The sequence below is a fragment of the Heterocephalus glaber genome, unplaced genomic scaffold (genome assembly GCF_053883595.1).
Source record: "Heterocephalus glaber isolate CG9 unplaced genomic scaffold, H.glaber_assembly_v1.0 deba00001553, whole genome shotgun sequence".
Classification (NCBI taxonomy): Eukaryota; Metazoa; Chordata; class Mammalia; order Rodentia; family Bathyergidae; genus Heterocephalus; species Heterocephalus glaber.
The window spans coordinates 27870232-27894769 of record NW_028258344.1 but is presented as its reverse complement, the minus strand read 5'-3'; the positions used below and the strand labels follow the sequence as shown (position 1 = coordinate 27894769).

Here is a 24538-nt window from a genome sequence, read left to right as displayed (position 1 = left end):
AGTATTGGATCAAAATAGAGTTGGTCTTTCTTTAAAATAGTAATTAGAATTATTATACATTAAATATATTGCTGGGAGTAAGTCTGATATTAAACAGGCATTGCTAATCAGTATGAACTATTAATTTAACTGGATAGTATTTTCCTGTCTGTAATAGCATGTGTTTAATTCCTAGAGAACTTAAATTAGAAAACAGTACTGAAACTGAAATAACATATACCCCAAACAAAAGTTTAAATCAGATAAAAATAATACATTTTATACGATATGATCATAAATAATGAATATAAGTTTCCTCTCACTCCATCTGTATTCATGATAGGGGACCTGCATGCCCACATCTGCCAATCACTCCCACTAAGATTTTGTTGAATAATGCACTTGCTTACTAAAGCATTAAATGTATCATGGCATAAGTAGACACCAGTCCATAAGTTTCATATTAATTAGTTTTTAATTTGTCTTTATTCACCAGTATATCTCTAGTCTCACTCTGCAGTAGACCTATTCTTTCCCATATTAATTACATAACGTAAAATAAGAGATCTTGTTCTTCAAAGAACTAAGAGCGAATTATAAATTCATATCACCTAAGAAAAGCAACATTAACATTTTATTACATCCGTAAATGTGGTGTGAATTCACCATTTGTGCTCAGTACTACTTAGCACTATTTCATTTAATTCATTTATATTTATTAGTGAGAATGTCATGATTTTTTAAATGTCCTTAATTTTACTGTATGTTAGCAGATTACTGTATAACATTCAAGCTTTTTTTCTCTTCTCTTCTAAACAATGTTTCCCTTGCCTGCAAAGAACTCACATACATTCATTTAAATGAGGTTTTTTTTTATTTGTGCAGAAAAGTCATTCTCTAAATAAGACATCTCTGTTCTGCCTTTCTATTTACAATTACTACTGAATACTCTCGCTGTTCTATATTTCAGATATTCCTGTTTAATTTGTAAAAGGAACACTGGTATGGTTTAATGAAGCAAGCATAGAAAGGGAATAAACTAAAAGATAATAAAACTACAGAAAATATTAATTTCTCTTATTAATATTTATTACTTTATTTTACTGGATTTTGTTGGAATTTTATTTTGTTTTACTTTCAACCAAGTTTACCCCAATCATTCCCTGAAAAGCAGTAGTATCTGAGCCTACACATTGTATACTGGGTTGTAAATTGCTTTTAGGATTGGTAACTGTCATGGAGTATATTATAAGTTTTAAGTATGCAGGTACAAATAAATGAAAAGGGTAGAAGACAACTAATGACACTCAGAATAGTCCTGTACATATATGAAATGTGGTCACTGGTTGATGACTACCTCTGTTTGAAGAACCACGCACTGTTTGACTGTCTCTCAGAGTTCCAACCTCCTAAAGCACTTGCTTAAAAAGATGTAATCTACTTTTGATAGCTTCCTGTCTCACAAAATTACTCCTACAACAGCCACAAATTGTTTATGTTACTCTCAGGGACCCTTCAAGTTGTTTTCCTCTATTCCTCAATTGAAGCTCTTCTGATTATTAACAATTATCTTTAATGACTTGAAAAAATGGAGCAAACTTGACATTAGTAACACTGATAGTAATGACAGCAAACACTGGGCAAAAATAAAATCAACAGTAAGTACGGCCTTGACTGTCCGATAGTAAATCTAGATATGAAAGTTCTTAGAATCTCACTGTACTGATTTTATTTGCAATGATGGAGTTATATGAACTATGATGAACATACCTCTGTCTTGTTGAACCTAAGTTTTGAATTATGTTGGTGCAATCAGGAACATGTGAGTTATTCTTCATCCTGAGCAAACATGTCTGTGAACATTTGAGAAATGGCTGTTTTTGGTTTGTGATTTGTTTGGTTGATTGGATTTGCTACAATTCTCTGGGTCTGCTGAAGGAGTATAGTTTCCTTGCTAAGAGATGTTTTTAAGAGGCATTCCAAAAAGGATAAAAAAGAATCTCACATAGGCAAAATGTGTGTGTGTCCAGAAGAATGCTTGACTCATAATAAATGCTCAGATATATTATTTGAAAGTTCCAAGGGGTAAAATTGTGAACACATGAAAAAATAAAGAGCAGTGACCACCTCCCTCCAAGGAATTTACACTTTGGTTAAGAAGATGTAGTAAAAATGGGTAGTAATTCAAACACAATATACAACTCCAATAAAAGTGAAAGGCAGTAAGGCAATAACTGATCAGCCATTTCATGATTAACTGCTAATGCATGTTTACATATTACAGGCTTGAAGAGTTCAGAAATTAGGAATTCATAGACACTGAGGATCAAATATTTAAAATACAAAATGGCTACTGTGACGGACTGTTAAGAAGTAAATGAGTCCTAAAATTAATAGATCACTGCGAAACAATTTATCTTATGTGAAAAATAATAAGAGTAGACTGTGATCATGTTCTTCAAGCAGGAATGCCCAGCAAGATCACACTGCCCGTTCCTGTAAGATTCCTGTGGATCTGCTCTGTGCTTGAGTAATGAGCACATCTGTTGCTTAAGGGCTGTGTGTCTCCTCTCTCTCAATGTAAGTCCCTCAATACTGATCAAGGAGATAGGTATCACTTTCTTTCTCACATCAATTGAAAAAATTGGCATTTACCTACTGAGATTGTAATTTGATTTCACCAGGAACTCTCAATCTCTGTCCAGGAACAGTAATGAAAAACAAAGGGTCAAACACCCCTTGCCAGAAGTCTAGTTTGATCTGTCTGACCTAATTTTGAAGTCTAGGATACTTTGATAATTGTAGATTTCCTCCTTCAAAACTAAAGAGGAAAGCAATATTGCAAAACTCCAAATATTACTTGAAATCACCTATGAGAGTGAAGAAAGGAAAAGTAAAAACCATTGATTTTATTCTCTTGGCATTCTAACATTTAATTTTCATTGTTATCTGAAGAACAGGAGGGCTATACAGAATGTAAAGCATTTCCTAATTTGGAAGACAATAAACAAGGGAAGTAAGGGTTTGAATACACAAAAGGTGCCAGGGATTAAGTATACTGTAGGTAAAGGGTTGAAATGGGCTAAATCACAAGGACAAAATACAAACAGGCATTATTTAGGGGACTTGAATCAGCCACTTTGGGTGGTTAAAATGACTTCGGTAGAAATATAATGAGATATGAGGCATAATAAATGGAAGTTCAAACTAGGTTTCAAAATACTTTGAAAGTAACCTCACAGAGAAGCCTATAAATGTCAGGGAGCCATGTCAGTTTTTTGATTCAGGAAACAAAAAGATCAAATGGAGCTTTTAAATATTATAGTGGGGCTATTTCTAAATGAGACTAGATGAAAAAGATGCAAGAAAAGAGGCTCCTGTAGTTCAAGAATTAAGATGTGCTCAGGTCAAGATTAGGATTGTGGGAATGGGAAAGGGACAAAACGGATAAAAATAAGTACTAAAACTACCCAAATATTGCAATATCTAGTAGTGATTTAAAAAGCTTTATGTTAGTTTGTAGAAAGCTGAGAGGGGTCAATTAGGGCTAGCTAACTAGGGGAAAGGTGATACCTATTAAAACCAATCATGGAGTTATTATCAGCTTCCTGCACCATGAACTAACTGATAACACTATTAAAAACCTCAAACCAGGTAGCAATGGACATCTTCGACTGAGTTATAAAGCCAAAAACAAAAAGGGCCAAGAGATTCCTTGAGAAGAGAGAACCGAAACTTAGTGAAAATAATAAAAATGCTATGCTGATCAAAGGGGGAAATGTAAATGCAACAGTGACACAAGTACTGAAAGACGTGTATGCACTGAAAAAACCATATGGAGTTCTGTATAAAAAGAGTTCTTTTCAGAGAAGTCAGATTGTTCTTTATTCATGTTTGGATCCCATAATAAGAAGCGGCCCAAAAATCTAGTAATAGGTCATATGTATGACTACCATGTGCTGGATATGATTGAATTAGAGGCCCCACAGTAGCAAACATCCGCCTGGCTGGGTTAGAGTATGTTCTGCACTTCACCGCTCTGAAGAGGAAGGTTTACTTTCGAAGCTATAAGTTGCTGTTGAAGAAACCTGGTTGCAGAACACCATGGATTGAGTTAGAAGAGATGGGACCTTCACTGGATCTGGTTCTGAGGAGGACACCTGGCCTCAGATGACCTTTATAAGTTATCTATGAAAATGCCAAAAGCTCTCAAGCCAAAGAAGAAGAAAAATATGTCCCATGATACTTTTGGTACAACTTATGGAAGGATTCATATGCAGAAACAAGACCTAAGAAAACTACAAACAAGGAAAATTAAGGTATTGAAGAAGCGACCTGCAGAGAGCATAACAGACGACCAGGAGAAAAAGTCAAAAAGAATTTAAAAAAATTAATGGAACTTAGCCAACAACTAGAGTTTTATTGTAATCTATTTACTATGGGAATCATCAAGCTTCAATACAATTCAATTTCTTTTAAAAAAACAAAAAACAAAACCTCAAACCTAAGATGTGTAACAGAAAGAACACAGAGCTATTCATCGAGTGTGCACTCCTTATCCTGTTTTTACTGTTCCAATAAATGCTGGGCCAGGACAAAATCCTAAAGGTAATTTCTCACATGTGCTCTTACAAATGAAGTCCTGAGCCTCTGGTGTTTATGTTTTCCACGTTTCTATCCCGTCTTTTCCTCTTCTTTTTGCCCAGTTTTCTCTTATGAAGTCATTGAAGCTGGTTTTGTTAAAGATTCCTCTCGTATATTAATGATTCAGTTGGATGTGTTTTTAGTGAAAAATATTACCATAAACTATCTAAAGTGAAAACAAAGATATACTAGAAGAATATTTAAGGAATGCAGTGGAAAATGGAATGTGCAAGCGCCCACTCTTTCTGACCCTAAGTCAAGGGCTGTAAGGGTTCTGCATTGCTCTGCACACCTACTTGAATCTTACCTCCCTACTGACACCTGTCCTCTGGTGGTTCCTACTTTCTCCTTCTTTATCACTTGGGCCATCGTGGACTTTCAACCCTAGATTAACTCATGATCATTCAACTAAAACTCTTATCACATATTGAAATTTTTTTCTGTGTTTTCCTAGGACAAAGTAGAAACTAAGAAATAGATGACTTAAAGTCTGTAAATGAGCCAGGACAGAGCTTATGTATCACTGTTGAATATAGATTTTACACATCATTAGCTAAATTGTGAGTTGAATGTCTTTGGGGTCTGTAACATATATCTGATCCAGAGATGCAAACACATACATGCACACACACACATGCATACACATGCACACAAATACACACATGCACACACAGACACAAAGACGTAGTACTGTAAGTCAGAAGTCATGTATCTCACCAAACAAAAATCACAATGTAACATGACTGCATTCCTGTTTAGTGGATCTACTGGCAGATCCATGCCTTTTCTCACCAGGTTATTGGTATAATTCATTTCCATCTGGTATAGAAATGAGCTCCTTGTTTCCTTCCAGGCTGTCAGCTAAGGGCTTGCCCCAGCTTTAAGTCACCCACATTCCTTACCTCATGGTCTCTTCTTCCATCCTCAAAGCCAGTGATGGCAAATCAAGTCTCTCACACAGTTTAAATATTTCCTCATTTTCTCACAGCAATTCTCTTTGACCACAGCCAGAAAGAATCCCTGTACCTAAAGACTCATGCAATTAGTTTGGGCTACCTAGATAGTAGTGATAATTTTCTGCTCTCAATATCTGCCAAACCCTTGACCATATCAGCAGATTCCCTTTCAATGTAAATAACATTCATAGGTTTTAAAGACTGAGGTGCAAAATTTTAGTGAGGGGTCACTGTTCTGTCTACTTCAGCAATGTTTATTCAAGAGGCTGTTTTTCTTTGGAAAGATGAGGTATGAGAGGGTGGCCTTTCCAAGCACATCAATTTCTGATAGCAGTCTTGCTTATGCAATACTCCTTAAACTAGAACACTCTAGTCATTGGCATCCAGCTCCAGTCCCACCTCCTTGAAACCTCTTCCAAACAACCTGAGATAGTAGTTTATCATTCTCTAATTCCATGTTATGTTAAATTCATAAGAAATGCCAGTTTCCCCACATTAACTAAATTAATTCATTCAACAATCCATCATTCAATAGTACCAACATTTTATTTTAAAAAGTACTAAAGGTGTAGAAGTTATAAATAAATATCACTGTTGAATTCAAAACTGCACATATTTAATGAACCTTTATTTTTTTCTCCTTACCTAACATGTTAGTTTTATGAAGGGAGAATCATACTTTTGGTGCTTCAGCACCAAGCTACCATCATAAAATTCGTAACTGTCTAATAAGATTAAAAGTTACAAATGGCGCCGGGGATTTAGCTCAGTGGTTTCAACACCTGCTACACAAGCGCAAGGACCCGAGTTCAATTCCCCCGGTACCAAAAACAGTAAAAAAGAAGTTACAAATGTTAATGTTAGCAAAAACTAGTTACTTAAATTGTATTCAGAATGGAAAAATTAACATTTTAATATTATAAGAATATAATATATTCTTATTTACGTCATCTCATTTTCAAAGTGCCTTGTTATGTCATGATAATAAAGACAATAGAATCTAATTACTTGATAATATTACAGCTCTTTCTGTCCTGTAAGTCAACACATTTACAAATTGGAAGTTGCCTATCAAAATACTGTAAGAATGACTAACAATTATCCTATAGTTATGAACAATAAACTGGGAAATTAGAAGCAAATCAATAGATGAATCCCAGACATTTTAATACTAAAGAAAAGCATTTAATAAAGGAGGCTAATATCTACTTAATACTTTTAAGACTAAAACTGCACTCATTCTGATTAAAAATAGCTCATCTTTAAAGTAGTCTGTGGTTCATCAAAACAGTTGGAGACCCTAAACTTTATTCAATAATGAGGCTTATTCTTGTTATTGAAAAACTAATGTTGCTTCTCAACAGGTAGCTTTCAAATTGATTTAACCATAGCCTTCAGCTACAAACATATTTTATAGTGAACTAATCACATATTAATATATAAAACAGTGAAGTGTAAATACCATTGGCAATATATCCATGTACTCTTATTTTCTATTCACTTTGCTCAATTTTATTCCACTTTTTAAAAAAGCTAAGATTAAGTTTAAAAATTGATTTCCTGACCTTATTAGTAGATTGCCATTAGGTTGGAAGACTCTTATTCCAGAACACTCTGTATAACTGATCCAAAAATGGAAACATTTTTATTTATTAATATAAAAATTCTATAAAAATAACCTGTTATTTTGCAGAGTAAGATAGAACAATTTGTTAAATTAAAATATATCATTTTTCATTATTAAAAATGGTTATAAAAACAATAAATTGTAGATTGCTTTGCTTAATTTTTATTTACACAAATGTTCATGAAACAGATTGGGATTTTATTCAGTATTTGTTATTTGGTATCTCCAGGAAAAGAAACTATAAACATTTTGATAAGCACATTGAAAGACTGTTTTCAATTTAGTTTTGAAAATACTCTTTGCTCATGAGTAAACTTGAAATGTTACTTTAGTCTCCAGTGTGAATCAGAACAAACATTCTTACATGTATGAAAGCTGTAATAAAAAAATTTACTTTATTTTTCCTCTAGTAAAAGATCACACATGCCAGAGTAAAATGCTAAAGCAGAGAACTATGTTTTAAAAACTGAAGTTAATAACATCTGCCAACAGAAAACCTTATCATAAACTTCTGCTCTGGAACCAAGACTCCTATTTTCACTAGTGGCATGCAAATATCTATCAACAGAGAACAGCTGACTTTATTGCTATGAAAATATTCTGTCGGTGATGTAATGGGATTTTTTCCTTATAGTCTGAGTTTGTTATTAACTGATGAGACAAAATTTCTTCCTTTAAATATCTTTATTATGTGATATATACTGCCAAGAAATTAATTTATAAATATATACACAGTTCGTTTTATTTTTTAAATAACAAAAACTAGAATTGATTAGTCAAACTTCAGATACACAAATACATATACCTTAAAACACCAAAATGACTACTGTAATTGACTAAAAAATGAAAAAATCAGGATAGAATTAATGAAAACAAGCCCAAACATTTTGGACTAACACAGTAGTGTAAGGTCATATTTTCAGATTTCAAAGTGGTGTTAAAGGAATAACTGAACAATTTGTTACATATTGATTAAAAAGTGGTACAAGAAAACAAATGTGATTCATGACTTTGCTGTGATAACATAACTAGACATATTTCTTAAAGAATTTTATTATCAAAAGTAAAAACAGTCTAATTCTATATGAAAAAAATCAATAATCAAAATCTAATGTATTACAATAAGAAATGAATCTTCACAAACAATTTATTGTAGCTACATAAAAGTTAATGGGACTGATTGTTCTTAAACATAAGGCTCTTACGTAGCACACACAAATAATCACCATAAAAATGGCAGAAATATAGAGTTCTAAAATTTTCATTTGCTACATTTCAGAAAATGTTTATCACATTCAAAAATTGCAAAAATACCCACATGGGTGGTGAAAGCACAGATATAAAAGAATTAATGTTTAAATTGATTTACTGTAAAAAAGCATTGTTCAAAGACTTCTAAACAACATTATACAGAAGCACCATTCTATAATTCTTTGATAATTGTTTTTATGATCTTAAATATTAGCAAGGTCATTGCAGAACTCATATCCACCTCTCTGCACTCTATTATTGGCTTGGCCATTCACCATAACAGGTTGTATGCAAGTATTGTCAACAGAAGCGGCCACCAACAATTCCTTTTATCCCCTTTACTTTTTCCTCACCTTTAATGGGCTAGCCTTGTGACTTGACATTCATTGATCAACAGAATGGGTGGGAGCAACATTCCTGGACCAGAGTACAGGCCTAACAGGACAGGTCTACATTCTCTCATAGAATGCACAGGCCACCTGCTGTGAAATAAACAAGGTAGCCATTTCAGTAGGCCACATGGAGATGTACAGGGCTCCAGAGGAAAACTCAGCCTAACCACTAGCGGACTGATGAGTGATCACATCTGAGACAATATACAGTATCATGAGAAAAAAATAACTGCCCTATGTAAAGCCAGAAAGTTTTAGGGTGGCTCGTTACATGGGAAAAGATAATATAAATGATCAGTTAACTTTTTATAGTTTTAATCTTTTTTCAAAACATATCTAACTTTTAAGTGCAATTCATTTTGTAAAGAACAGAACCTAGACAGACCATACTAAAATAAATGCATAACGGGTTTTTAATGCAAGCTAAAATGACTATGAATCTGTAGCCTTTCTAGGGAACTCACTAAAGTCAGATATGTCTGCCAAATCTAATTATTAACCTGCAACAGGCTGGATTCCACTCTTGGGAATCTGGACATAGGATGAAACATAATTGCTCAGTCAGGTTTCCATCATTCCTTCCCAAGGTCAGGCTATAGACATACGTGGAATGTTACTCTGCTTCCTCTTGAGTATGGTGCTTTACATTACACACTTGTCTGTTCTTTTACTGGCTGATCAGAATCATCAATAACCATGAAAATTGAAAGTGGCATTTAAAAGAGCCAAACAGTGGTTGGATCATTGAAAAAATTAAGCATGTATAAAAGCATAATCAGGAAAAACAAATTTCTTAATGAACAGATGAATAACTATGTTCTCTCAATTGTCAAAAAAAGATAATTTAAGATATTCTATCTAAAATTAAGTTACTAAACTACCATGAGGAAGATTATATTCTGGTCTCAAATTTAATGCTGACTAAGTATCCCTGTTCAAGTCGCTTAACTTCTTTATGCTTCATTTTACGGAGCAATTAGAATGATAATACATTTTCCTATATACATCACAGGAAATTTGTTCAAATAAATGAGATAATATATATGAAAGTGCTTTTGAAGACTACCTAAGAGGGTAGTTAATGACAGAAGAGAAAAATGTAAGGCATAGAATACAGGAGTTTGAGGGGAATTTAGAGGTCAGGCTATGCAACACTTTCTCTGCGTTATCATTCACCTTGCCCTTGACCTACATTGTAAAGCCCAGGCATTTCATTTCCATACAGCTCTAATTATTAGTAATGAACTTAAATAATCTATGTCCTTGTCACTGCTGCCCTTTGGCCCTATTTCTTTACTTCAGAGCACTATAGAATATTTCTATTCTACCTCCAGTTTAATTCAGTACAAAAGCATATTGTAAGGCATTGACTAAGACTTAGCCATGGGCATGAATAAGGCACATCAGTAAGACAAGGTCTGTGTTCTCACATCCCCTGCATCTAGAGGACACACACATATATATTAATAAATTAATGTGGTAAGCACTGAAACAATAAGGATAGGAGAAAAACACAGAGAAAAAGAGGGAGTGGTCCATTCTTGGGCATATCAAGGAAGTCCTCACAGAGAAAATCTCTTTAGAACTGAGATCTGAAAGAAAATCATGGGGGAAATTTGTGTGGAAATCTTTGAAAATGAATTTGTGGGGAAGGGTAAACAGTAACAACCCTACAATGACAGGGACTCCATTTCACCTTGGTAAAAATTTCTTACAGTGTTTTTATTATCTTTACAGTAAATAATTTATCGATCCACTTTCCAGCCATTAAAATTAGTATCATTTCTCTGAAAGTGTTACAGATCTTGAGAAGATTAAAAAGTAAAAACAATAACCCAAGTCCTAGCCACAAATTATATCGGTCTAATACTACAACTTATATGGGGAGAGAAGAGAGGAGGTGTAACAGAACTAGTCACTTGTGTATAAATATAACAAACAGTACAACAACAAAAAATACCTCATCCATCTTCTAACTAAGCATTTTAAAGCACAGATTTACTATCCTTTCTATATGGCTTTATTTAATATTTCAACCTAATTGTAGAATTTAATATTTATTCCTTTACATTTTCACTTTGTCATTTTCATACACTGATTCCAGTCAAAAGAAACTGACTGGGGCTGGGGATTTAGCTCAGTGGTTCTGCCACCTGCCTTGAAAGTGCAAGGACCCGAGTTCGATCCCCGGTACCAAAAAAAAAATGAAAAAAGAAATTGACTGAATTCTATTTTTATCACATATTTATGCCCATTCATTTTTATTATAATTGAAATCTTTTACAAAGTATTCACTTTCTACATAATTATGCAAATCACTGATTTTAAAGAAAATAGTGGGAAGAGGCCATAAACAAATTCTCCACCTTGATCCTGAACTTTATTGAATATTTGATTTTTAAAAAAAACAATCAGTATGTACGGCTACCTAGGCTCCCATGCTTCAGGAACAAAATAAGCTGATGATATCGATAGCTACAATTTCTCCCCTAAGTCCTAGACCTATATATCTTATTACTTTCCAGAACTTTGACATAGATACTATGCAAGAGCTCTGAACTGGATGTTTCAAAATACCTTGTTATTTCCATTTGTACCTTAAATCTGCTTTCCCTGTTACTGTCCACCTTGCCTAAACACAGTCTTTATCCTAATAGTCTCAACTAGAAATGACGATTCATTAATTATTTTTACAAAATAATTTAGTCCCCCCAAAATAAAAACATTTTAAATACCCATAAGCTTATATCCTTAATGAACATTTTTGCCCTTTAAAACAGCTCAAACTAATGTAAATGTAGGATAGGTACCTACCTATCCAGTCGAGAATCTTTATAGAATTACCCAGTGAAAAGATGCTTTGAGCATGACTGTCTATTGCCTAATGCCCTAGAGTCCCTGCTAGCCTGCTAACAACTAACCACAAACCAAGTATGATAATTTTCTGACCTGGTATTAGAAGTCATATGTTTGTATTACCATCATGATATTGATGAAAATTTATAACACCAAAAGGTTTTCTGTCGTGAATGTTTAGCACTTTATGGCTGTACTTGGCATTTTGCAGTTCCATTAAATAATTAGCAGGGTCTTTATTTCTTCAAAGTGTCATTGCTCTAAGTATGAGCCTTCAACTCCAAGTATGTCAGAAGTAATTGGAATTTAAGAGGGCAAAAACAATGAAATCCTGCATAAATTGCCTACTGAGATTTAATAATCTGTGTCCTAATGCTCCATAAAGTAAATCAGGCCAAATCTGGGGCTTCACCAACCACCTGAATATTTTCCAATTATCTTCACTTGGTAAGTTACATAATTTTGCCTTCCAATTTTTATTTATTTTATCAGGAATAACTTTATTTGTTTTTCAAATTAACTTTCTAAAAAGTTTATTTCCCCAATTTACCTTCAGAATAAAGAATCATTAATAAATGCATGTTCTGATATTATCTTAATTCTCAAAATAATACCCTAAAATACGTAGTATTACATAGGCACAGTATCAATTGGGAAAGGTTAGAACTCAAGAGATAAAAGCCTGTTTTTGTTCCCAGGTTTGCATGCTATATAACTGGCAAATTACTTAACTTCTTTGTACTTTAGTTTCCAATTTAGAACATGAGGATAATTGTTGTGGTATTATTCCCTAGAGTTGTTTGAAAATTAAATAAGTGAATTCATTTAAGGCACTTAGAACAAGAAAAGTGAACTGAGACACACAGAGGTTGAGTCACTTGTTGAAAGTTATATGGTCAATAAATAGCATTTTCCGAGTCAGATAATTTGTTACTCATCCAGTTCACTTTTTCTACTATAGCTGCATGAAGACTTTATTATTTTAAGGATGTAGTGAAGCTAAGGATATTAAGTAGAGCCAAGATCACTCTAAAGGTTCTCTGGACAGGGAGCATGACCCTCAGAAATAGTTTTATATCAGAGCAACGCCTTTTAACGTTGTTATAATATAGGAAATGTTTAAGCAGCAATTTGATTAAAAATACATTTTGTGGGGCCGGGGATTTAGCTCCATGGTTCTGCCGCCTGCCTCGCAAGCAGAAGGACCCAAGTTCGATCCCCAGTACAAAAAAAAAAAAAACACATTTTGTGTTAATGAAAACTGTTAGGTAGCAAAACATAAATTTCTGCTGAAAAATAAAAAATCCTGTTTAAAAACTAGAAATGTTATTCCCTGTGTAAGAACATATGTTAAGAGAAAAACCAGAAAATATATTTTTACACATAACTCCAGTCTTGCCTGGAATATTTACAGACTTTGTATGAAGACTAAACACTAGAACGGAATATGCAATACCCAGAAACAGCTGATAGGAGTTGGCAAACAAGCCCACATGTATCTCACCCTTCCCAACCTCAGCAATAATTATACCCTTCACTAGTAATCAGACATACCCTTGGCATCTCTGACCTATGGTGGACCTGTAATTGTGGCAAATTGCTTCTTTTGCCGTGACACTGACTATTTCATGATACCCAGTCTGTCTTTCAAAATATTTTTCTATGAAACCTTATTTATGATGACAGTAATTTTGCTAAGTGGATTCTTTTTATGCTCCCAGTTATAAAAAAGAAAAACTCTTCTAATTTATTCTACAGTGAAATTATATATAATATCTCATTTATTGATCTATTTCCATAAAATTGGTTTTAAAAACTTAAAATGAAATTTCTGGGGAAAATGGTACATAAGTGTATAAAAGCATGTACATAATCATTTCAGATGTGCAGCTCCAATAATGCCATTAGTTCACTTTTACACAATTCATATATATACTCAAAGGCAACATTCTCTGCATAGGAAGGTAAATAAGGCAAAATATTTCTTGGTTAGAAAACTCAGGTGATTACAAAAAGTCTTGCTCCGAAGTCTAAATTCCAAAATCTTTCATAGACTGCTCCTAAAAGAACTTTCCAGAATAGCTTCATCAATGATCTGAAGCACCAGAAAAACCTGGCTTCTTCAAAAAAACAAACAAACAATTAATCCACTCCTGTGTATTTGTTTTGAGGGTATCTGTATTTCCCCCAATTCTGGCAATTTAAATTCAATACATCCTTTAAAATTATATCAAATAATCCTCCCATGATCCACATCAAACAAAAGAATCTCTTTTTCTGGCACTTTCCAATCCCTCTTACATGGCATCCCAGGCTTTGCAGTCTGGATTTAGTAACTCTTACTATTTCATATCCTAATAAAATACCTTACACAATGAAAGTACAAGCAAATATTTGTTAAACTATGTCTTTAAGATATTCAATTTGAGTATACAACATGTTTTGATACAAAATTAACTTATTCTTTACTTTCCATTCTGTTTTACCTCCAGCACACACACACATACACACACATACATGTACACACACTTCAGAATCCCTACAATATTGTTTTGCCACAACACAAGATAAATTTTGAAAGGCCAAAGGAGTTAAAATCTTGGGAGGGACAATGGCTAGATATTGTTACAAGGTTTTCACTGATCATGGAGCCTGCAGACTTCTATTAAACATCTAGATGAGGAGACCAAATCATTTTTTAACATTTCTTCAACTGTGCCCTATCTGTCTACATCACTTTAGAGCAGGCTAGGTAAAAATCAGAATTGTTTTGTTTGAAGTGTTATCCATAATTTAAACAAGTATAATCAATACTGTCATTTAGTCTTATTTTTTAAACAACAAAAAAATCATTTGGTGTTTTCAAATTATACAAACCAGAAGATAAAACTTAATTTGGGTAATATTGAAATTAAAATGATAAATAATTTTTAAAGGAGGTAAGAAGTATGTGGTCCACTGGAAGCAGCAAATCTCTGGGAAGTTTACATTTTGAGATCGTTCATTCTGGTTTGCCCAGAACTTTAGAGGTTCATAAGATGCACAATTTACATTGCTAGCACTAGTAAAGTATTGGCAAATTGGGATGAGGTGAATACCCAAATTAAAAAAGGACGAAAGTTATTATTTTCATCGAATGATTCCCAGAAAGATAACATGGGGTGGATTAAAGTGGAGAGAAAATGATGTACTCCTTCTTCATTGGTGGTAGGAAGGAATGGGACTGTGCTTTTCTGTACCAATAATTCCAAAGGAAGAAATATTGCTTTAAATTATCCAGGAACAATTAAACTATTCTACTTTAATAGCCAGATAATGGATGCATGAGATATTTTCCTAATTGAAAAGACCCAAAACCTGCATCTACATGCAACATCCAAAAAGGCTTGCGTGTCTATGTATCTATTGCTTTTCTATTTTAAGACTCAAAACAAGTACTATAACAGCACTTAGGGAGACCAAGGACAAAACAATCAGAACCTATCTTTCCCAATCAATTACTTTTCAATCACTAGGCATGGAAAGATTTTTCACTCAACTGTAAATAAACAAACAGGACCTACACACATATTTTTAACAATGGGACTGATACTGGGAGAAGTTAAGTATCTATCAAGTGAAAGTCACTGGATATAGAAAAGACATTTTATTCACTGTAAAATGAAATCAATTGTTTCAGTGAAATTGATTTATTCAATTAAAATTCAGTATTTAAAGCAAAATAAATAACAAGGTCCTTATGCAGAGAACGGAACCTGTAATGTAAATGATAAATTTTAGAAGACTCCCCACAAGGCAGAGAAATAAAGACACGTGGAAGAAAATAAGAAGTAGAATATTAATATCCTTAAAGACTAGTACACATGAAACAAGAGTAATAATAAAAAATAAAATCATTTAATTTGAAATGTAAACTTGAAAAATTGAAAAGGACTATCATGTACAACCCAATTAAAAGATATCAACACCTAAGTATATTCTAAAGAAAAGTTAATTCAGATAGAGAAAAACAGGTCATGTGTATCAGAGATCATACTCGTTCCAGACTTCTCTTCACCATTAAATACCATTCAAGCAATATCTATAGAAACAACAGCTATTTATGATGTAAATATGGCCTAAAATAATTTCTTTTTCCTTCCTAGCTTAAAAATAGCTGAGTATACTAACATCTTCACAATGGGTCTGCACTTCTGCATTTACCATAGACTTTATCTATCTTCCAGCTGACACATTTCACAATGTATATATATTTCCCTCTTGGACTTTCAAGGCAAGTTTTTGTGTAGGTGAGTTTTTTTCATCTCTTATTTACAGGAAATTTTATAGCTAGTTACTATTTGATATGTGTCTGAAACAAAAGAACTGTCTTTTGATCCAATACTTTCATGCCATTCTTCAAAATATATCCAGAAATAAGATAGAAATAAAACAAATAATAATAATTGTGACCAAGTGGCCTAATAATGTTAGTATACTGAAAATACTGAAACGTAGAAGTTTCTCTCAGTGTCATAAATATTGCATACCACAAAAAGTAATTGTAAAAATTTGTTACCAAAGATAAAAGTATAATGGTTCACTTTATAAATTTAATGTTACATCAATAGTACCAATGAATTGAGTAATTAATGGTACAGGAGAAATAAAGTGATAATTTCCTCATTTTGCATACATTGAATTGGTACAATTTTCTTACTAATAAAGAAATATAGGTTCAAGTATTTTTTAAATCTAAAATGAAATTACCAGGAGAATTTGAAACAGAAGATAAGTCTCTCTAAACCTTTCCTAAAATCATTCAAGAAAGAAGAACAAGAATGAAAATAAATTTCACCAGGCATGGTGGCACACACCTGTAGTCCCAGCCCTAGGGAGGCTGAGGCAGGAGGACCACTGCAAGTTCAAGGCCAGCCTGGCCTACATAGTGAGTTCAAGGCCAGCCTAGACTACACAGTGAGACCCTGTCTCAAAAAAAAAAAAAAAAACAGAAATTTCACATATCAAATTAAAGAAACGACACAAATAAAAACAGAAAGCAAGAAGAAAAAAAGCAGTATCAGTTACAATACTAATAATAACTGAATTAATGACATCAAAATATTTTTATGCTGTAAAGAAAATTAATTATATTCAGTTTTTTTAAAAACTAAAAATGTCATACAAAGTAAAGTTAAATATAAACACAAGAGGGCTGGGGATTTAGCTCAGTGGTTCCACCTGCCTTGCAAGTGCAAGGACCTGAGTTCGATCCCCGGAACCAAAAAAAAACCAAACATATATATATAGACACATACACACACACACAAGAATAAATATGTTAATTTCATACAAAGTAAAATTTTTAAGGGTGCGTTTGTTTCCTAGCAATATAACTAGACTTTATAGTGCAAAATGGAAGAAATATCACTCTTTAATTAAAATCACAATTTAATATCCTGACCTGAAGCACTGTGGGAACTAAGTATTGAACCAATGGGGCAATGGATAGATTAAGGGCTGAGGGAGCAAATGAATGAACATGGCTCAAGAGGCTCCACATGGTTTCTGCAGCTAGGCTCCCTCTTAGGAATTGTTCCTTCATTTCTTCTACATTTCACACTGTTTCCCTAGGAAGTTTTGAAAATCTCGTCCATAGCACATTCACTACCTTCAAGTATGAGCTGGAGTTTTCTGTCTTTCCAACTGGTGTGTAAGCTCCATGAAAAGCAGTGACCATGTATTTCATATTAGTATCCCCAGCCCTCATCCTATTACCTGATACTTTTCAGGCACTGATGAAATGTTTACTGGATCAGACTTCATTATACTGTATCTGGATGCAGGTTCTTACTCACCACAGGGAGATTCTACATCATATAAGAGTATAAAATTTAAATAAGAGTAATATAAATTTGCATATAATGATAAAGTAAAAGCTAGCACTTACAATACGCCAGATGCTATGCTGAATACTTTATGTATTAACTCATTTGATTATTCCAAGATCCCAGGCTGAGAGTATTATTTACTATCCTCATTTTATAGAAGAAGCAATAAAGAGATAAAGTGGTAAAAAAAACTTGTCAAAGACAACTGACAAGGGGCAGTTCCGGGATACCAACCCAGAAAGTCTTACTGTAGAATCTGAGCTCTGAATAATCACACTGCACTACCATAAAATGACTGCAATTCTAAAATGACCTAAATCTCTTTACTCTCATAAGATCTAGCATATTTTTTACTAGAAACTTTTACTAATTGACAAAGAAAGTAAATTACTACTAAAATTCAATATAAATATATTAACATCTTAAATTTGTTTCTGCATCCTGGTACAGTATCTTCATCAAAACTTGATCTGGGCAGAAGCACTTCCGAGATCTAGTCCTAGCTTTCCATCCCACAAGCTCCATAACACAAAATGCTGCATGTAAATGTTCCTTTTTTATAGAATTGAGAAAACTGACATAGGTATCATCCGACCTATATTTTTACAAGATTATATACAGTACAATAAAAAGCCAGCCTTAGTTTTTTAAAAAGCCTTGAAAATGTTTTCTACAGCTTCATCTGTCACATTGTGTACAGGAAACTCCTTCAACATTCCTCCTTTAGGAACTTTATGGATATACTTAATATTGATGAATTAGGAGCAAATAGCTCAGCAAAGAAAGAATAAAACTCAACTAACACACTAAAACCTAAGTAGTAGATTGGAAGCTATTGTTCCAGGGAACAATTTTAGAATAGTTTTTGTACTATATGAAGGTCGTGGGATAGAAATTGGGCTTGATACTCTAGAAAGTATTCCTCAAACCCCACTTTTTCTTTAACTTGATAAATATCTGTAATAAACGTCTCTAAGAAAGTACATGTTAAAATCTGAAAAATGACTATTTTACACTAAGGAAAATAAGCATCAACTACAGGATTTTATTTTGGTTATTTTTTAAACCAATTAAGCAGCATAGATATTTTATTTCCCTCTGTTTCTTTTCTAAAGCCAAATCCACACAAATCAATATTTCTATCTTGCAATTTCCTATAATTAATACTGTACATTAATCAAAATTTTGTCTATAATATAAAAAGTGGCCATTATTTTTCTGCACTAATAGAAAAATTATCATATGAACTAGAATATAGCACCAACACACTGAATAAGAATAAAATTTAAACCAAATATGTATGAAATAAGAAGGTAAGAAATACCTGAAGTTTTGTTTTCTACCATCTGTTCAGTTTCTCATCAAGATTTGATGAGAAAATTTCTCAGAAGAATTTTTTTATTATTCTAAAACAGTACACATCTGGCTATTTCAATACCATGTTATTAAAATTTCTAAGTGCTAGAGAGGCTATGTTTTCCTAAAATTAAGGAGCATACATAAAAAAGTTGATTTTTAGTTTCTTCTTATTTTCTCAGCCATTTAATGATGCAAGTGATGGGAAACTGTAATCAACTAATCCAAAACAAGAATAAAATTAGAAACACAGTAATAATATTTTTATAAATTTGGGGGATTTTATTCAAAGCATTTTCCTTACCAAAAAGTTTTAAACTATTTACATATTCCTATTAAGTTATTAATAGCTCAATTATGTATAGGTGCAAAAATACTTTTGAACCCAAAATAACAACAAATTATCTCTTGCAATTACTTTTCATTTTTTTCTCCCTGGAAATTTTTTTCAGCAAACTTAGAATCTTCTACCTACAGTGTGCTATCTAGAACATCAAGAAACCTAATTGTTCTTGACTTATGCAATTTAGCGGCATTCTCTCGTTTGCTAAAGCACAGTATAGTTTTCTATAATATGACAGCATATATTAACGCTTTTTCAGAATTAAGGCTGTAAGATTCCACATTCACCTTTATCATTTCCTCAGACTATTCACTGTCTTTTGATCTTTAAGAACAATAGATTTATAAAAATAAGTTTTAAATAGCAATACAGAAATGTTCTGTTAAGGGCCGGGGATTTAGCTCAGTGGTTTTGTCGCCTGCTGCACAAGCACAATGACCCCAGTTCAATCCCTGGTACCAAAAAAAAAAAAAAAAAAAGAAAGAAATGTTCTGTTAAAGCTGTATTTTAATAGATTAATAAAATTTAAGTTTGCTGCAGTATCTTTTTTTTTTGGTACCAGGGATCAAATTCAGGACCTTGCACTTGCAAGGCAGGTGATGGAACAACTGAGATAAATTCCCAGCCCTGTAGTATCTTAAGGAGATTATTTTAAATATGAATTTTATTGTTTCCCTCTCATTGAAGTAGATCCCATATAGATTAGGAATAAATATTTATGCAAACTCTTACATGGGTTCTAACTGCAAACCTTAGAGAAGTTCTAATTTCTCTAAATTAGATGTTAGATGACTGTACCTGACTAACTTTAGTGAATTCTAGTCAGACAACAGGAGTAACTTTTAAATTTAACTTGGCAATCTTCTTTGACAGTCTTCTTTTAACTCCTTACCCCAATCTAGTGATACCATCATTTCCACTCATATTTTAATACTAAGTTGTTTCAATATTGTCCACGCAGTTCATTTTTATAATATGTTTTGTTTTGGTACCGGAAATCGAACTCGGGTCCTTGCACTTGCGCAGAAGGCAGCGAAACCACTGAGCTAAATCCCCGGTATTTATTTTTATAATAAATACTTTTGTTCAAGATATCATTCCTTCGTGATTATGAGATAAACATATATAAAAGTAGAATCGGGAATAAAAATTGCTATTTCTTTTTTTTCTTAGTATAATTAACCTGAGTAATGTATGTTTGAGGTATATCAAACTAATTTTAAAAGACTAAATCCCTGACACAGACTTAGCTGACTACGTCTCCTTTATACTCTATAACTCAAAAGGGAAATGTATATATAAATGTAAATCTTTCCATAAAATGAAACTGTTGCTACTTACATGCTCCTATTTTGGAAGCATATAAATATGAACTTGACTTATGGACAGATTTTGAGCCAACTTTCAAGATGACTGATTCTCAGCCTCAAATTTCCAATCATGTCAGAAGAGATAACAACAGAGAGGAATGAAAGGAACAATATTTTCCTCATCTGCAGTATCACAATGCAAATACACACCAGGAGAGTTTTGGTGGAGAATATAAGATGACTAAGGATTATGCAAAACCAGACTGTATTACCAGAAAAAGGCCAGAGCATCAAATTCTTGCTGTTATTTTGTAGAAACAACATTAGAACAATCATTAATGATATATGAATTCTGACAACCAAGATCACCTAAGCATATTAAAATGGGCATATTGGGTGTTATCCCCTGAGAAACACAGAAATTGTTTACCTATCAAAAGATTATTTGGTCCAGGCTTGATATAGTTGCTGAGTAGGACCATTCCTGACCAATCTTTTCTTCTAATTACACCCATGAGCCCCCTGTACCACAACTCCAGCGCTAAGCCCAGACCCGGTCAATTTCATGAGCCTCCTGAGGCGGTGTCTCCTAAAGTCTAATGTATCCAGCAAATCTTTAATATTTTAGCACCTACCATTTAAAGTGGTAATCTTTTATTTTTTCCTCTAAAGTCATCACCTAAACAAAGAAAGGAGGAATAAAATTACACATAGATTAACCGGGCGTGGTGGTGTACACCTGAAATCCCAGCACTCAGGAGGCTGATGCAAAAGGATAGCTGTGAGTTTGAGGCCATCCTGGGCTACACAGTGAGTTCAAGGCCAGCCTGAACCTGCGTGGCCCCGTCTCAAAACAAAACAGAACTATACGTTTACATTCTGAAATGACTTTTCACTTAAGAGCTTTGATAAAATATTTTCACTTGACATAACACACACACACAGGGATTGTTTCTAGATGAGTATCATTTTTAAGGGTCACAAATTAAAGCACAGAAAGGATAGTCTGGGACTTAACCATTTATTTGCATAACTGAAATTCTGGCAGATTATTTTTGGTGTTATCCCTGACTAAATAGCAGAACTATGAGCAGATGGTGAGCTGGTTCATTTCAATTAGACATGTCTAGATTATTACACTTGAAGAGGTACTTTATTTTAGGCCCTTAGAAAATAATAAAGGGAATTCTCTTAGAGTAGAATTTAATATAATCAAAACTAAATCACAGACTTATTTAATAATTCACTAATAATTAAAGCCTACATTCTATTATGCATTTATGATTTTCCAGGTTTGGAGATAGACAGACATCCTCATTAAATCATCACACGAAAAGTCAGAGGAATAATCTTTAAATAGATTTAATTTCTAAGCTGCTAAGCAACACTGCACCTGATAACCCTAACCTTGAGAAAAATTCAGCATTTAGCATTGCGCTGGGAGTACTACTACCAGTCACATATACCTAATGAGCAATATGTAAAAATTGAAGCAAAACAAAAGGGTTTAAGACACCACAGAAGAATGGCAAAGAAGAATCAAGAGAAACCCAATGGCCAGGTGAATGTGATAGCATATGTGAAATGTCTGAAGGAGTGGAACACTTGCTGCACTAATGGGGATTAATGTGAAAGCCTCTTGCTCTGTACAACCACTCTCTTTCTCCAAAAGTAGGACCTAGCTAAAAAATAATCAGGGGACCAGGGGTTTAGCTCAGTGGTTTTGCTCCCTGCTGCGCAAGTGCAAGGACCCGAGCTTGATCCCCAGTACCAAAAAATAAATAAAAAATAAAAAATAATTACCCTTGAAAACTAAAGATCAAAAATGTCAGCCCTGATTACCCTATACTAGCTTTATCTGTTCTCTATTCTCTTGCTCAGTGGCTTCTCTGTACGGCAGGTAAGGCAAAGATAGGCTGATTGGGGCTGGCATTTTTGATCTCTAGTTTTCAAGGCTCCTGCTAGGTCTTATTTTCAGGGAAGGAGGGCATTTACACAAAGTGAAATTCTTATAAACTCTCTAAAGAAACTTACGACAGCATGAATGGCCTTGGCGGCTTTATATTAAGTGAAATAAACCAGGCAAAGAAAGACACGTATTGTGTGATCTCACTCATACCTAGAATCCTAAAATGCTGATCATACAGAAGCACAACTGTGGTTGGGAAGGTATGGGAGGAATAAGGAAGGGGAGAGAGGTTGATAAACAAGTGTGATGTTACAGTTAGGTAAAGGAACTAGTTCTGGTGTTTTCTTTAATACTACAGTGACTATAATTAACAATCATACCCTGTATGTTTCTACATTAACTAGAAGAAAGGATTATGAATGATCTTACTAAAAAGATTATAAATGTTCAAGGGAATGAATATGGTAATTATCCTGAACTGAACATCACATTATATATGAACTGAAACACCACATTTTACTACATACATATGTATACCTATTGTGTATCAAACAAGATAAAAGTTATATTAAAAAATAACTTTAAAAAAATTAAACTTAAAAAACCTAAATTAAAAAGATGCTTTCACATTTTGCGGTATCTTTCCATATATTCCTTGTTTTGATAGTCCCACAAGCCTTATAAAATAAGTACTTATATGCATTTTGTTTTACAGACAAAATTACCCAAATTCACACAGTTGAGCTAAGATTTGGACAAAGTGTCACTGCAGAGTCTATGTTTTTAAGGATCATGCTTTCTGAGGGCCACAAACAAGTGATGACAATCAGGAAATAGTGAGATAGGTCTTTCTCAGACAGGAAGAGGATCAAAAGATGGGGAGGGGAAAGAAGGAAGGAATTAAGATGTGTTCTGTACATGTACTGACTCCACATAAGGAATCTAAATGTTAAGTTCTATAAATATGTACTAATAAAAAATTTGAAAATAAAACAGAAAATAATACTAGTGGATAATAAAGTTATTTTTCTTGAAGAATCGTTCGGTTCTATTCTATGGTACTGAAAAGCATCCTTCAGTGTTTCTCCTCCTGTTACCACATACTTGATTTGGACTATAGAAATATCTTCCTAGAAGTTCAATGCCTTCGACACCTCTTCATCCTGAAACAGTCTCCAAGGAGAAGACCACTTCAACTTTTAGACCCTGCTTTAATCTCCAAATTCATCTCAGATCACTTAAGGGCAGGGATGTAGCTCTGATCAGGCTAGCCTTCTGTCAGGGTCTCATTGTACCCACGTCTTCACCATCATGGCCTCCATGGCATTCTCATCTGGAAACCTCTTATTTGGATTTAGATCTCAGTTTAAATTATTACTTTCTCAGAAAAGCTATTCTAAACTCCCAATCTAATTTAGTTGTCCTCTGTAAATCTCTTCCTTATAAATCTCCATTGGAAATTATTACGATTTGAGATCAAATATTTGTTTTGTTTCCCTAACTTATAAGTTTCTTGACAGAAAAGGCCACCATTTCTGTTCATTGTTATAGCCACTTACTATCCTTAGGTCTAACCACAGTGCCCAGCAATAAAGTACATGTTTATATAATGAAAGAAAAAAATATTAAAGAAGTCAGGGAGAAAGAGAGGAAATGGAAGAGAGGAAGGAGGGGAGACGAAGGAAGGGGAAAGGCTCATATCTGAGTCAGTTCCACCTGTCTTCCCTGGTGTTACTGTCTGCCTCTGGGGGTACACGTGTCCTTGCTGGTTTACTTCGGGGCACTCATGTATCTTCATTCTTTCACTGTCAAACGTACACTGAAGAAATTCTTGTTATTCTTGAAACGAACTGCTCTCTCCCAGAACCACTACCACCTCTATCATTTGAAGACCATATTTTGGCTTCTGATACCAAAAAACAAAAGTATAGTACTCAAGGATTGGCTTTTCAGGTTCAATTTTCTGTGCAAATCTTTATATTTGCTTTCGAGCTGCATTTACTCTTTGTCCATTCAGATTCCTCCCAGGCTGCACTTTAATTATT

General features: G+C 33.6%; 1 protein-coding gene and 1 pseudogene across 13 annotated transcripts in view; one reads left to right on the top strand and one right to left on the bottom strand.

Moving 5' to 3' along the window:
• The window catches only part of Ralyl (RALY RNA binding protein like), a 733271-nt gene that overhangs the window by 640890 nt on the left and 67843 nt on the right, over window positions 1–24538 (bottom strand). The window lies entirely within an intron of this gene.
• On the top strand, window positions 3640–4740 carry LOC110348572 (ribosome production factor 2 homolog pseudogene; annotated as a pseudogene).